Source organism: Colletes latitarsis, unplaced genomic scaffold (genome assembly GCF_051014445.1).
Source record: "Colletes latitarsis isolate SP2378_abdomen unplaced genomic scaffold, iyColLati1 scaffold0002, whole genome shotgun sequence".
Classification (NCBI taxonomy): Eukaryota; Metazoa; Arthropoda; class Insecta; order Hymenoptera; family Colletidae; genus Colletes; species Colletes latitarsis.
This window is the reverse complement of record NW_027488365.1, coordinates 9,149,777-9,162,507: the sequence shown is the minus strand read 5'-3', so window position 1 is coordinate 9,162,507 and position 12,731 is coordinate 9,149,777.

Below are 12,731 nucleotides of genomic sequence, written 5' to 3'. Positions count from 1 at the left end.
TAGGTCTACGCTAGGTGTGGGATTTTCACTCATCAGACTCATACTTTCGCATTCTTCACATACTTGTTGAACGGATCTTGGGTTTTTTCTGGTGTGGATCACGTAGTAATGTGGTACCACGCTGAAACAGTCAATTAAACCTGGTTTCGATCAATATTTTAGTGGATAACGCAAGTTAGGTCTGGGATAGGTCTGGGATTCGCCTTTATCAGGCTCATACTTTCGCGTTTTTCACATACTTGTTGAACTGATCCTGGGTTTTTTCTGGTTTGGTTCACGTAGTAATGTGGTACCACACTGAAACAGTCCATTAAACCTGGTTTCGCTCAATATTTTAGAAGATAACGCATGTTAGGTATAGGTTTGGCCTGGGATTTGCCCTCATCAGGGTCATACTTTCGCAGTTTTAACATGCATGTTGGCCTGATCGAGGGTTTTTTCTGCTTTGGATCACGTAGTAAAGTGGTACCACACTAAAACAGTCAATTAAACCTGGTTTCGATCAATATTTTTGAGGATAACGCATGTTAGGTCTAGGTTAGGCCTGGGATTTTCACTCATCAGATTCATTCTTTCGCATTCTTCACATACTTGTTGAACGGATCTTGGGTTTTTTCTGGTGTGGATCACGTAGTAATGTGGTGCCACACTGAAACAGTCAATTAAACCTGGTTTCGATCAATATTTTAGAGGATAACGCATGTTAGGTCTGGGATAGGTCTGGGATTTGCCCTCATCAGGCTCATACTTTCGCAGTTTTAACATGCATGTTGACCTGATCGAGGGTTTTTTCTGCGTTCGATCACGTAGTAAAGTGGTACCACACTAAAACAGTCAATTAAACCTGGTTTCGATCAACATTTTAGAGGATAACGAAAGTTATGTCTAGTTTAGGCCTGGGATTTGCCCTCATCAGACTCATACTTTCGCATACTTCACATACTTGTTGAACAGATCCTGGGTTTTTTTCTGGTTTGGATCACGTAGTAATGTGGTACCACACTGAAACAGTCAATTAAACCTGGTTTCGATCAATATTTTAGAGGATAACGCAAGTTAGGTCTGGGATAGGTCTGGGATTTGCCCTCATCAGGCTCATACTTTCGCGTATTTCACATACTTGTTGAACAGATCCTGGGTTCTTTTCTGGTTTGGATCACGTAGTAGTGTGGTACCACACTGAAACTGTCCATTAAACCTGCTTTCGATCAATATTTTAGAGAATAATTCATGTTAGGTCTAGGTTAGGCCTGGGATTTGCCCTCATCAGGGTCATACTGTCGCAGTTTTAACATACATGTTGACCTGATCGAGGGTTTTTTCTGCTTTGGATCACGTAGTAAAGTGGTACCACACTGAAGCAGTCCATTAAACCTGGTTTCGATTAATATTTTTGAGGATAACGCATGTTAGGTCTGGGATAGGTCTGGGATTTGCCCTCATCAGGCTCATACTTTCGCAGTTTTAACATGCATGTTGACCTGATCGAGGGTTTTTTCTGCATTGGATCACGTAGTAAAGTGGTACCACACTAAAACAGTCAATTAAACCTGGTTTCGATCAACATTTTAGAGGATAACGAAAGTTATGTCTAGTTCAGGCCTGGGATTTGCCCTCATCAGACTCGTACTTTCGCATACTTCACATACTTGCCGAACAGATCCTGGGTTTTTTTCTGGTTTGGATCACGTAGTAATGTGGTACCACCCTGAAACAGTCAATTAAACCTGGTTTCGATCAATATTTTAGAGGATAACGCCAGTTAGGTCTGGGATAGGTCTGGGATTTGCCTCATCAGGCTCATACTTTCGCGTATTTCACATACTTGTTGAACAGATCCTGGGTTTTTTTCTGGTTTGGATCACGTAGTAGTGTGGTACCACACTGAAACTGTCCATTAAACCTGGTTTCGATCAATATTTTTGAGGATAACGCATGTTAGGTCTAGGTTAGGCCGAGGATTTTCACTCATCAGACTCATACTTTCGCATACTTCACATACTTGTTGAACTGATCCTGGGTTTTTTTCTGGTTTGGATCACGTAGTAATGTGGTGCCACACTGAAACAGTCAATTAAACCTGGTTTCGATTAATATTTTTGAGGATAACGCGTGTTAGGTCTGAGATAGGTCTGGGATTTGCCCTCATCAGGCTCATACTTTCGCAGTTTTAACATGCATGTTGACCTGATCGAGGGTTTTTTCTGCATTGGATCACGTAGTAAAGTGGTACCACACTGAAACAGTCAATTAAACCTGGTTTCGATCAATATTTTAGAGGATAACGCAAGTTAGGTCTGGGATAGGTCTGGGACTTGCCCTCATCAGGCTCATACTTTCGCGTATTTCACATACTTGTTGAACAGATCCTGGGTTTTTTTCTGGTTTGGATCACGTAGTAGTGTGGTACCACACTGAAACTGTCCATTAAACCTGGTTTCGATCAATATTTTTGAGGATAACGCATGTTAGGTCTAGGTTAGGCCGAGGATTTTCACTCATCAGACTCATACTTTCGCATTCTTCACATACTTGTTGAATGGACCCTGGGGTTTTACTGGTTTGGACCACGTAGTAATGTGGTACCACACTGAAACAGTCAATTAAACCTGGTTTCGATCAATATTTTAGAGGATAACGCAAGTTAGGTCTGGGATCGGTCTGGGATTTGCCCACATCAGGCTCATACTTTCGCGTTTTTCACATACTAGTTGAACAGATCCTGGGTTTTTTTCTGGTTTGGATCACGTAGTAATGTGGTACCACACTGAAACTGTCCATTAAACCTGGTTTCGATCAATATTTTTGAGGATAACGCATGTTAGGTCTAGGTTAGGCCGAGGATTTTCACTCATCAGGCTCATACTTTCGCGCATTTCATATACCTGTTGAACAGATCCTGGGTTTTTTTCTGGTTTGGATCACGTAGTAGTGTGGTACCACACTGAAACTGTCCATTAAACCTGGTTTCGATCAATATTTTTGAGGATAACGCATGTTAGGTCTAGGTTAGGCCGAGGATTTTCACTCATCAGACTCATACTTTCGCATTCTTCACATACTTGTTGAACGGATCCTGGGGTTTTACTGGTTTGGATCACGTAGTAATGTGGTACCACACTGAAACAGTCAATTAAACCTGGTTTCGATCAATATTTTAGAGAATAATCCATGTTAGGTCTAGGTTAGGTCTGGGATTTGCTCTCATCAGGCTCATTCTTTCGCATATTTCCCATACTTGATGGCTAGATCCTGGGCTTTTTCTGGATTGCATCACGTAGTAATGAAGTACAACACTGAAACAGTCAATTAAACCAAGTTTCCATCAATATTTTGGAGGAGAACGCATGTTAGGTCTGGGATCGGTCTGGGATTTGCCCTCATCAGGGTCATACTTTCGCAGTTTTAACATACATGTTGACCTGATCGAGGGTTTTTTCTGCTTTGGATCACGTAGTAAAGAAGTACCACACTGAAGCTGTCCATTAAACCTGGTTTGGATCAATATTTTAGAGGATAACGCATGTTAGGTTTGGGTTAGGTCTAGGATTTGCCCTCGTCAGGCTCATACTTTCGCATATTTCTCATACTTCATGGCTAGATCCTGGGCTGTTTCAGGATTGTATCACGTAGTAACGTGGTACCACGCTGAAACAGTCAATTAAACCTGATTTCGATCAATATTTTAGAGGATAACGCAAGTTAGGTCTGGGATCGGTCTGCGATTTGCCCTCATCAGGCTCATACTTTCGCGTTTTTCACATACTGGTTGAACAGATCCTGGGTTTTTTTCTGGTTTGGATCACGTAGTAGTGTGGTACCACACTGAAACTGTCCATTAAACCTGGTTTCGATCAATATTTTTGAGGATAACGCATGTTAGGTCTAGGTTAGGCCGAGGATTTTCACTCATCAGACTCATACTTTCGCATTCTTCACATACATGTTGAACGGATCCTGTGGTTTTACTGGTTTGGATCACGTAGTAATGTGGTACCACACTGAAACAGTCAATTAAACCTGGTTTCGATCAATATTATAGAGAATAATCCATGTTAGGTCTAGGTTAGGTCTGGGATTTGCTCTCATCAGGCTCATTCTTTCGCATATTTCTCATACTTGATGGCTAGATCCTGGGCTTTTTCTGGATTGCATCACGTAGTAATGAAGTACAACACTGAAACAGTCAACTAAACCAAGTTTCCATCAATATTTTAGAGGAGAACGCATGTTAGGTCTAGGTTAGGCCTGGGATTTGCCCTCATCAGGGTCATACTTTCGCAGTTTTAACATACATGTTGACCTGATCGAGGGTTTTTTCTGCTTTGGATCACGTAGTAAAGAAGTATCACACTGAAGCTGTCCATTAAACCTGTTTTGGATCAATATTTTAGAGGATAACGCATGTTAGGTTTGGGTTAGGTCTAGGATTTGCCCTCGTCAGGCTCATACTTTCGCATATTTCTCATACTTCATGGCTAGATCCTGGGCTGTTTCAGGATTGTATCACGTAGTAACGTGGTACCACGCTGAAACAGTCAATTAAACCTGGTTTCGATCAATATTTTAGAGGATAACGCAAGTTAGGTCTGGGATAGGTCTGGGATTCGCCTTCATCACGCTCATACTTTCGCGTTTTTCACATACTTGTTGAACTGATCCTGGGTTTTTTCTGGTTTGGTTCACGTAGTAATGTGGTACCACACTGAAACAGTCCATGAAACCTGGTTTCGCACAATATTTTAGAAGATAACGCATGTTAGGTTTGGGTTAGGTCTAGGATTTGCCCTCGTCAGGCTCATACTTTCGCATATTTCTCATACTTCATGGCTAGATCCTGGGCTGTTTCAGGATTGTATCACGTAGTAACGTGGTACCACGCTGAAACAGTCAATTAAACCTGGTTTCGATCAATATTTTAGAGGATAACGCATGTTAGGTTTGGGTTAGGTCTAGGATTTGCCCTCGTCAGGCTCATACTTTCGCATATTTCTCATACTTCATGGCTAGATCCTGGGCTGTTTCAGGATTGTATCACGTAGTAACGTGGTACCACGCTGAAACAGTCAATTAAACCTGGTTTCGATCAATATTTTAGAGGATAACGCATGTTAGGTTTGGGTTAGGTCTAGGATTTGCCCTCGTCAGGCTCATACTTTCGCATATTTCTCATACTTGATGGCTAGATCCTGGGCTTTTTCTGGATTGCATCACGTAGTAATGAAGTACAACACTGAAACAGTCAACTAAACCAAGTTTCCATCAATATTTTAGAGGAGAACGCATGTTAGGTCTAGGTTAGGCCTGGGATTTGCCCTCATCAGGGTCATACTTTCGCAGTTTTAACATGCATGTTGACCTGATCGAGGGTTTTTTCTGCTTTGGATCACGTAGTAAAGTGGTACCACACTAAAACAGTCAATTAAACCTGGTTTCGATCAATATTTTAGAGGATTACGCAAGTTAGGTCTGGGATAGGTCTAGGATTTGCCCTCGTCAGGCTGATTCTATCGCATATTTCTCATACTTGATGGCTAGATCCTGGGCTTTTTCTGGATTGCATCACGTATTATTGTGGTACCACACTGAAACAGTCGATTAAACCAGGTTTCGATCAATATTTTTGAGGATAACGCATGTTAGGTCTACGCTAGGCCTGGGATTTTCACTCATCCGACTCATACTTTCGCATTCTTCACATACTTGTTGAACGGATCTTGGGTTTTTTCTGGTGTGGATCACGTAGTAATGTGGTACCACACTGAAACAATCAATTAAACCTGGTCTTGATAAATATTTTAGAGGATAACGCATGTTAGGTCTGGGTTAGGTCTAGTATTTGCCCTCATCAGGCTCATACTTTCGCATATTTCTCATACTTCATGGCTGGATCCTGGGCTATTACTGTATTGGATCACGTAGTAATGTGGTACCACACTGAAACAGTCAATTAAACCTGGTTTCGATCAATATTTTAGAGAATAATTCATGTTAGGTCTGGGTTAGCCCTGAGATTTTCGCTCATCAGACTCATACTTTCGCATTCTTCAGATACTTGTTGAACGGAACCTGGGTTTTTTCTGGTATGGTTCACGTAGTAATGTGGTACCTCACTGAAACAATCAATTAAACCAGGTCTTGATAAATATTTTAGATGATAACGCATGTTAGGTCTGGGTTAGGTCTAGGATTTGCCCTCATCAGGCTCATACTTTCGCATATTTCTCATACTTCATGGCTAGATCCTGGGCTATTTCTGGATTGGATCACGTAGTAATGTGGTACCACACTGGAACAGTCAATTAAACCTGGTTTCGATCAATATTTTAGAGGACAATGCAAGTTAGGTCTGGGTTAGGTCTGGGATTTGCCCACATCAGGGTCATACTTTCGCATTTTTCACATACTTGTTGAACAGATCCTGGGGTTTTTCTGGTTTGGCTCGCGCAGTAATGTGGTACCACACTGAAACAGCCCACTGAACCTGGTTTGGATCAATATTTTAGAGGATAATGCATGTTAGGTCTAGGTTAGCCCTGAGATTTTCGCTCATCAGACTCATACTTTCGCATTCTTCAGATACTTGTTGAACGGATCCTGGGTTTTTTCTGGTATGGTTCACGTAAAAATGTGGTACCACACTGAAACAATCAATTAAACCAGGTCTTGATAAATATTTTAGATGATAACGCATGTTAGGTCTAGGTTAGGCCTGGGATTTGCCCTCATCAGGGTCATACTTTCGCAGTTCTAACATACATGTTGACCTGATCGAGGGTTTTTTCTGCTTTGTATCACGTAGTAAAGTGGTACCACAGTGAAACAGTCCACTAAACCTGGTTTGGATCAATATTTTAGAGGATAATGCATGTTAGGTCTAGGTTAGCCCTGAGATTTTCGCTCATCAGACTCATACTTTCGCATTCTTCAGATACTTGTTGAACGGATCCTGGGTTTTTTCTGGTATGGTTCACGTAGTAATGTGGTACCACACTGAAACAATCAATTAAACCAGGTCTGGATAAATATTTTAGATGATAACGCATGTTAGGTCTGGGTTAGGTCTAGGATTTGCCCTGATCAGGCTCAAACTTTCGCATATTTCTCATACTTCATGGCTAGATCCTGGGCTATTTCTGGATTGGATCACGTAGTAATGTGGTACCTCACTGGAACAGTCAATTAAACCTGGTTTCGATCAATATTTTAGAGGACAATGCAAGTTAGGTCTGGGTTAGGTCTGGGATTTGCCCACATCAGGGTCATACTTTCGCATTTTTCACATACTTGATGAACAGATCCTAGGTTTTTTCTGGTTTGGATCGCGCAGTAATGTGGTACCACACTGACACAGCCCACTGAACCTGGTTTCGATCAATATTTTAGAGCATAACGAAAGTTATGTCTAGGTTAGGCCAGGGATTTGCCCTCATCAGACTCATGCTTTCGCATTTTTCACATACTTGTTGAACAGATCCTGGGTTTTTTCTGGTATGGATCACGTAGTAATGTGGTAGCACACTGAAACATTCAGTTAAACCTAGTCTTGATAAATAGTTTTGAGGATAACGCATGTTAGGTCTGGGTTAGGTCTAGGATTTGCCCTCATCAGGCTCATACTTTCGCATATTTCTTATACTTCATGGATAGATCCTGGGCTATTTCTGGATTGGATCACATAGTAATGTGGTACCACACTGAAACAGTCGATTGAACCAGGTTTCGATCAATATTTTTGAGGATAACGCATGTTAGGTCTAGGTTAGGCCTGGGATTTTCACTCATCAGACACATTCTTTCGCATTCTACACATACTTGTTGAACGAATCCTGGGGTTTTACTGGATTGGATCACGTAGTAATGTGGTACCACACTGAAACAGTCAATTAAACCTGGTTTCGATCAATATTTTAGAGAATAATTCATGTTAGGTCTAGGTTAGGTCTGGGATTTGCTCTCATCAGGCTCATTCTTTCGCATATTTCTCATACTTGATGGCTAGATCCTGGGCTCTTTCTGGATTGCATCACGTAGTAATGAAGTACAACACTGAAACAGTCAATTAAACCTGGTTTCGATCAATATTTTAGAGAATAATTCATGTAAGGTCTAGGTTAGGCCTGGGATTTGCCCTCATCAGGGTCATACTTTCGCAGTTGTAACATACATGTTGACCTGATCGAGGGCTTTTTCTGCTTTGTATCACGTAGTAAAGTGGTACCACACTGAAACAGTCCACTAAACCTGGTTTGGATCAATATTTTAGAGGATAATGCATGTTAGGTCTAGGTTAGCCCTGAGATTATCGCTCATCAGACTCATACTTTCGCATTCCTCAGATACTTGTTGAACGGAACCTGGGTTTTTTCTGGTATGGTTCACGTAGTAATGTGGTACCACACTGAAACAATCAATTAAACCAGGTCTTGATATTTTAGATGATAACGCATGTTAGGTCTGGGTTAGGTCTAGGATTTGCCATCATCAGGCTCATACTTTCGCATATTTCTCATACTTGATGGCTAGATCCTGGGCTTTTTCTGGATTGCATCACGTAGTAATGAAGTACAACACTGAAACAGTCAATTAAACCTGGTTTCGATCAATATTTTAGAGAATAATTCATGTAAGGTCTAGGTTAGGCCTGGGATTTGCCCTCATCAGGGTCATACTTTCGCAGTTTTAACATACATGTTGACCTGAACGAGGGTTTTTTCTGGTTTGGATCACGTAGTAATGTGGGCCCATACTGAAACAATCAATTAAACCTGGTCTTGATAAATATTTTAGAGGATAACGCATGTTAGGTCTGGGTTAGGTCTAGGATTTGCTCTCGTCAGGCTCATACTTTCGCATATTTCTCATACCTCATGGCTAGATCCTGGGCTATTTCTGGATTGGATCACGTAGTAATGTGGTACCACACTGAAACTGTCAATTAAACCTGGTTTCCATCAATATTTTAGAGGACAACGCAAGTTAGGTCTGGGATAGGTCTGGGATTTGCCCTCATCAGGCTCATACTTTCGCAGTTTTAACATGCATGTTGACCTGATCGAGGGTTTTTTCTGCATTGGATCACGTAGTAAAGTGGTACCACACTAAAACAGTCAATTAAACCTGGTTTCGATCAACATTTTAGAGGATAACGCAAGTTAGGTCTGGGATAGGTCTGGGATTTGCCCTCATCAGGCTCATACTTTCGCGTATTTCACATACTTGTTGAACAGATCCTGGGTTTTTTTCTGGTCTGGATCACGTAGTAGTGTGGTACCACACTGAAACTGTCCATTAAACCTGGTTTCGATCAATATTTTTGAGGATAACGCATGTTAGGTCTAGGTTAGGCCGAGGATTTTCACTCATCAGACTCATACTTTCGCATTCTTCACATACTTGTTGAACGGATCCTGGGTTTTTACTGGTTTGGATCACGTAGTAATGTGGTACCACACTGAAACAGTCAATTAAACCTGGTTTCGATCAATATTTTAGAGGATAACGCAAGTTTGGTCTGGGATCGGTCTGGGATTTGCCCTCATCAGGCTCATACTTTCGCGTTTTTCACATACTGGTTGAACAGATCCTGGGTTTTTTTCTGGTTTGGATCACGTAGTAGTGTGGTACCACACTGAAACAGTCAATTAAACCTGGTTTCGATCAATATTTTCGAGAATAATCCATGTTAGGTCTAGGTTAGGTCTGGGATTTGCTCTCATCAGGCTCATTCTTTCGCATATTTCTCATACTTGATGGCTAGATCCTGGGCTTTTTCTGGATTGCATCACGTAGTAATGAAGTACAACACTGAAACAGTCAATTAAACCAAGTTTCCATCAATATTTTAGAGGAGAACGCATGTTAGGTCTAGGTTAGGCCTGGGATTTGCCCTCATCAGGGTCATACTTTCGCAGTTTTAACATACATGTTGACCTGATCGAGGGTTTTTTCTGCTTTGGATCACGTAGTAAAGTGGTATCACACTGATGCTGTCCATTAAACCTGGTTTGGATCAATATTTTAGAGGATAACGCATGTTAAGTTTGGGTTAGGTCTAGGATTTGCCCTCGTCAGGCTCATACTTTCGCATATTTCTCATACTTCATGGCTAGATCCTGCGCTGTTTCAGGATTGTATCACGTAGTAACGTGGTACCACGCTGAAACAGTCAATTAAACCTGGTTTCGATCATTATTTTAGAGGATAATTCATGTAAGGTCTAGGTTAGGTCTGGGATTTGCCCTCATCAGGCTCATACTTTCGCGTATTTTACATACTTGTTGAACAGAACCTGGGTTTTTTTCTGGTTTGGATCACGTAGTAGTGTGGTACCACACTGAAACTGTCCATTAAACCTGGTTTCGATCAATATTTTTGAGGATAACGCATGTTAGGTCTAGGTTAGGCCGAGGATTTTCACTCATCAGACTCATACTTTCGCATTCTTCACATACTTGTTGAACGGATCCTGGGGTTTTACTGGTTTGGATCACGTAATAATGTGGTACCACACTGAAACAGTCAATTAAACCTGGTTTCGATCAATATTTTTGAGGATAACGCATGTTAGGTCTGGGATAGGTCTGTGATTTGCCCTCATCAGGCTCATACTTTCGCAGTTTTAACATGCATGTTGAACAGATCCTGGGTTTTTTTCTGGTTTGGATCACGCAGTAATGTGGTACCACACTGAAACAGTCAATTAAACCTGGTTTCGATCAATATTTTAGAGGATAAAGCAAGTTAGGTCTGGGATAGGTCTGGGATTTGCCCTCATCAGGCTCATACTTTCGCGTATTTCACATACTTGTTGAACAGATCCTGGGTTTTTTTCTGGTTTGGACCACGTAGTAGTGTGGTACCACACTGAAACTGTCCATTAATCCTGGTTTCGATCAATATTTTAGAGAATAATTCATGTTAGGTCTAGGTTAGGTCTGGGATTTGCTCTCATCAGGCTCATTCTTTCGCATATTTCTCATACTTGATGGCTAGATCCTGGGCTTTTTCTGGATTGCATCACGTAGTAATGAAGTACAACACTGAAACAGTCAATTAAACCTGGTTTCCATTAATATTTTAGAGGACAACGCATGTTAGGTCTAGGTTAGGCCTGGGATTTGCCCTCATCAGGGTCATACTGTCACAGTTTTAACATACATGTTGACCTGATCGAGGGTTTTTTCTGCTTTGGATCACGTAGTAAAGTGGTACCACACTGAAGCAGTCCATTAAACCTGGTTTCGATTAATATTTTTGAGGATAACGCATGTTAGGTCTGGGATAGGTCTGGGATTTGCCCTCATCAGGCTCATACTTTCGCAGTTTTAACATGCATGTTGACCTGATCGAGGGTTTTTTCTGCATTGGATCACGTAGTAAAGTGGTACCACACTGAAACAGTCAATTAAACCTGGTTTCGATCAATATTTTAGAGGATAACGCAAGTTAGGTCTGGGATCGGTCTGGGATTTGCCCTCATCAGGCTCATACTTTCGCGTTTTTCACATACTGGTTGAACAGATCGCGGGTTTTTTTCTGGTTTGGATCACGTAGTAGTGTGGTACCACACTGAAACAGTCAATTAAACCTGGTTTCGATCAATATTTTAGAGAATAATTCATGTTAGGTCTATGTTAGGTCTGGGATTTGCTCTTATCAGGCTCATTCTTTCGCATATTTCTCATACTTGATGGCTAGATCCTGGTCTTTTTCTGGATTTCATCACGTAGTAATGAAGTACAACACTGAAACAGTCAATTAAACCTGGTTTCGATCAATATTTTAGAGAATAATTCATGTAAGGTCTAGGTTAGGCCTGGGATTTGCCCTCATCAGGGTCATACTTTCGCAGTTTTAACATACATGTTGACCTGAGCGAGGGTTTTTTCTGGTTTGGATCACGTAGTAATGTGGGACCACACTGAAACAATCAATTAAACCTGGTCTTGATAAATATTTTAGAGAATAATTCATGTTAGGTCTAGGTTAGGTCTGGGATTTGCTCTCATCAGGCTCATTCTTTCGCATATTTCTCATACTTGATGGCTAGATCCTGGGCTTTTTCTGGATTGCATCACGTAGTAATGAAGTACAACACTGAAACAGTCAATTAAACCTGGTTTCCATTAATATTTTAGAGGACAACGCATGTTAGGTCTAGGTTAGGCCTGGGATTTGCCCTCATCAGGGTCATACTGTCACAGTTTTAACATACATGTTGACCTGATCGAGGGTTTTTTCTGCTTTGGATCACGTAGTAAAGTGGTACCACACTGAAGCAGTCCATTAAACCTGGTTTCGATTAATATTTTTGAGGATAACGCATGTTAGGTCTGGGATAGGTCTGTGATTTGCCCTCATCAGGCTCATACTTTCGCAGTTTTAACATGCATGTTGAACAGATCCTGGGTTTTTTTCTGGTTTGGATCACGTAGTAATGTGGTACCACACTGAAACTGTCCATTAAACCTGGTTTCGCTCAATATTTTAGAAGATAACGCATGTTAGGTATAGGTTTGGCCTGGGATTTGCCCTCATCAGGGTCATACTTTCGCAGTTTTAACATGCATGTTGACATGATCGAGTGTTTTTTCTGCTTTGGATCACGTAGTAAAGTGGTACCACACTGGAACAGTCAATTAAACCTGGTTTCGATCAATATTTTAGAGGACAATGCAAGTTAGGTCTGGGTTAGGTCTGGGATTTGCCCACATCAGGGTCATACTTTC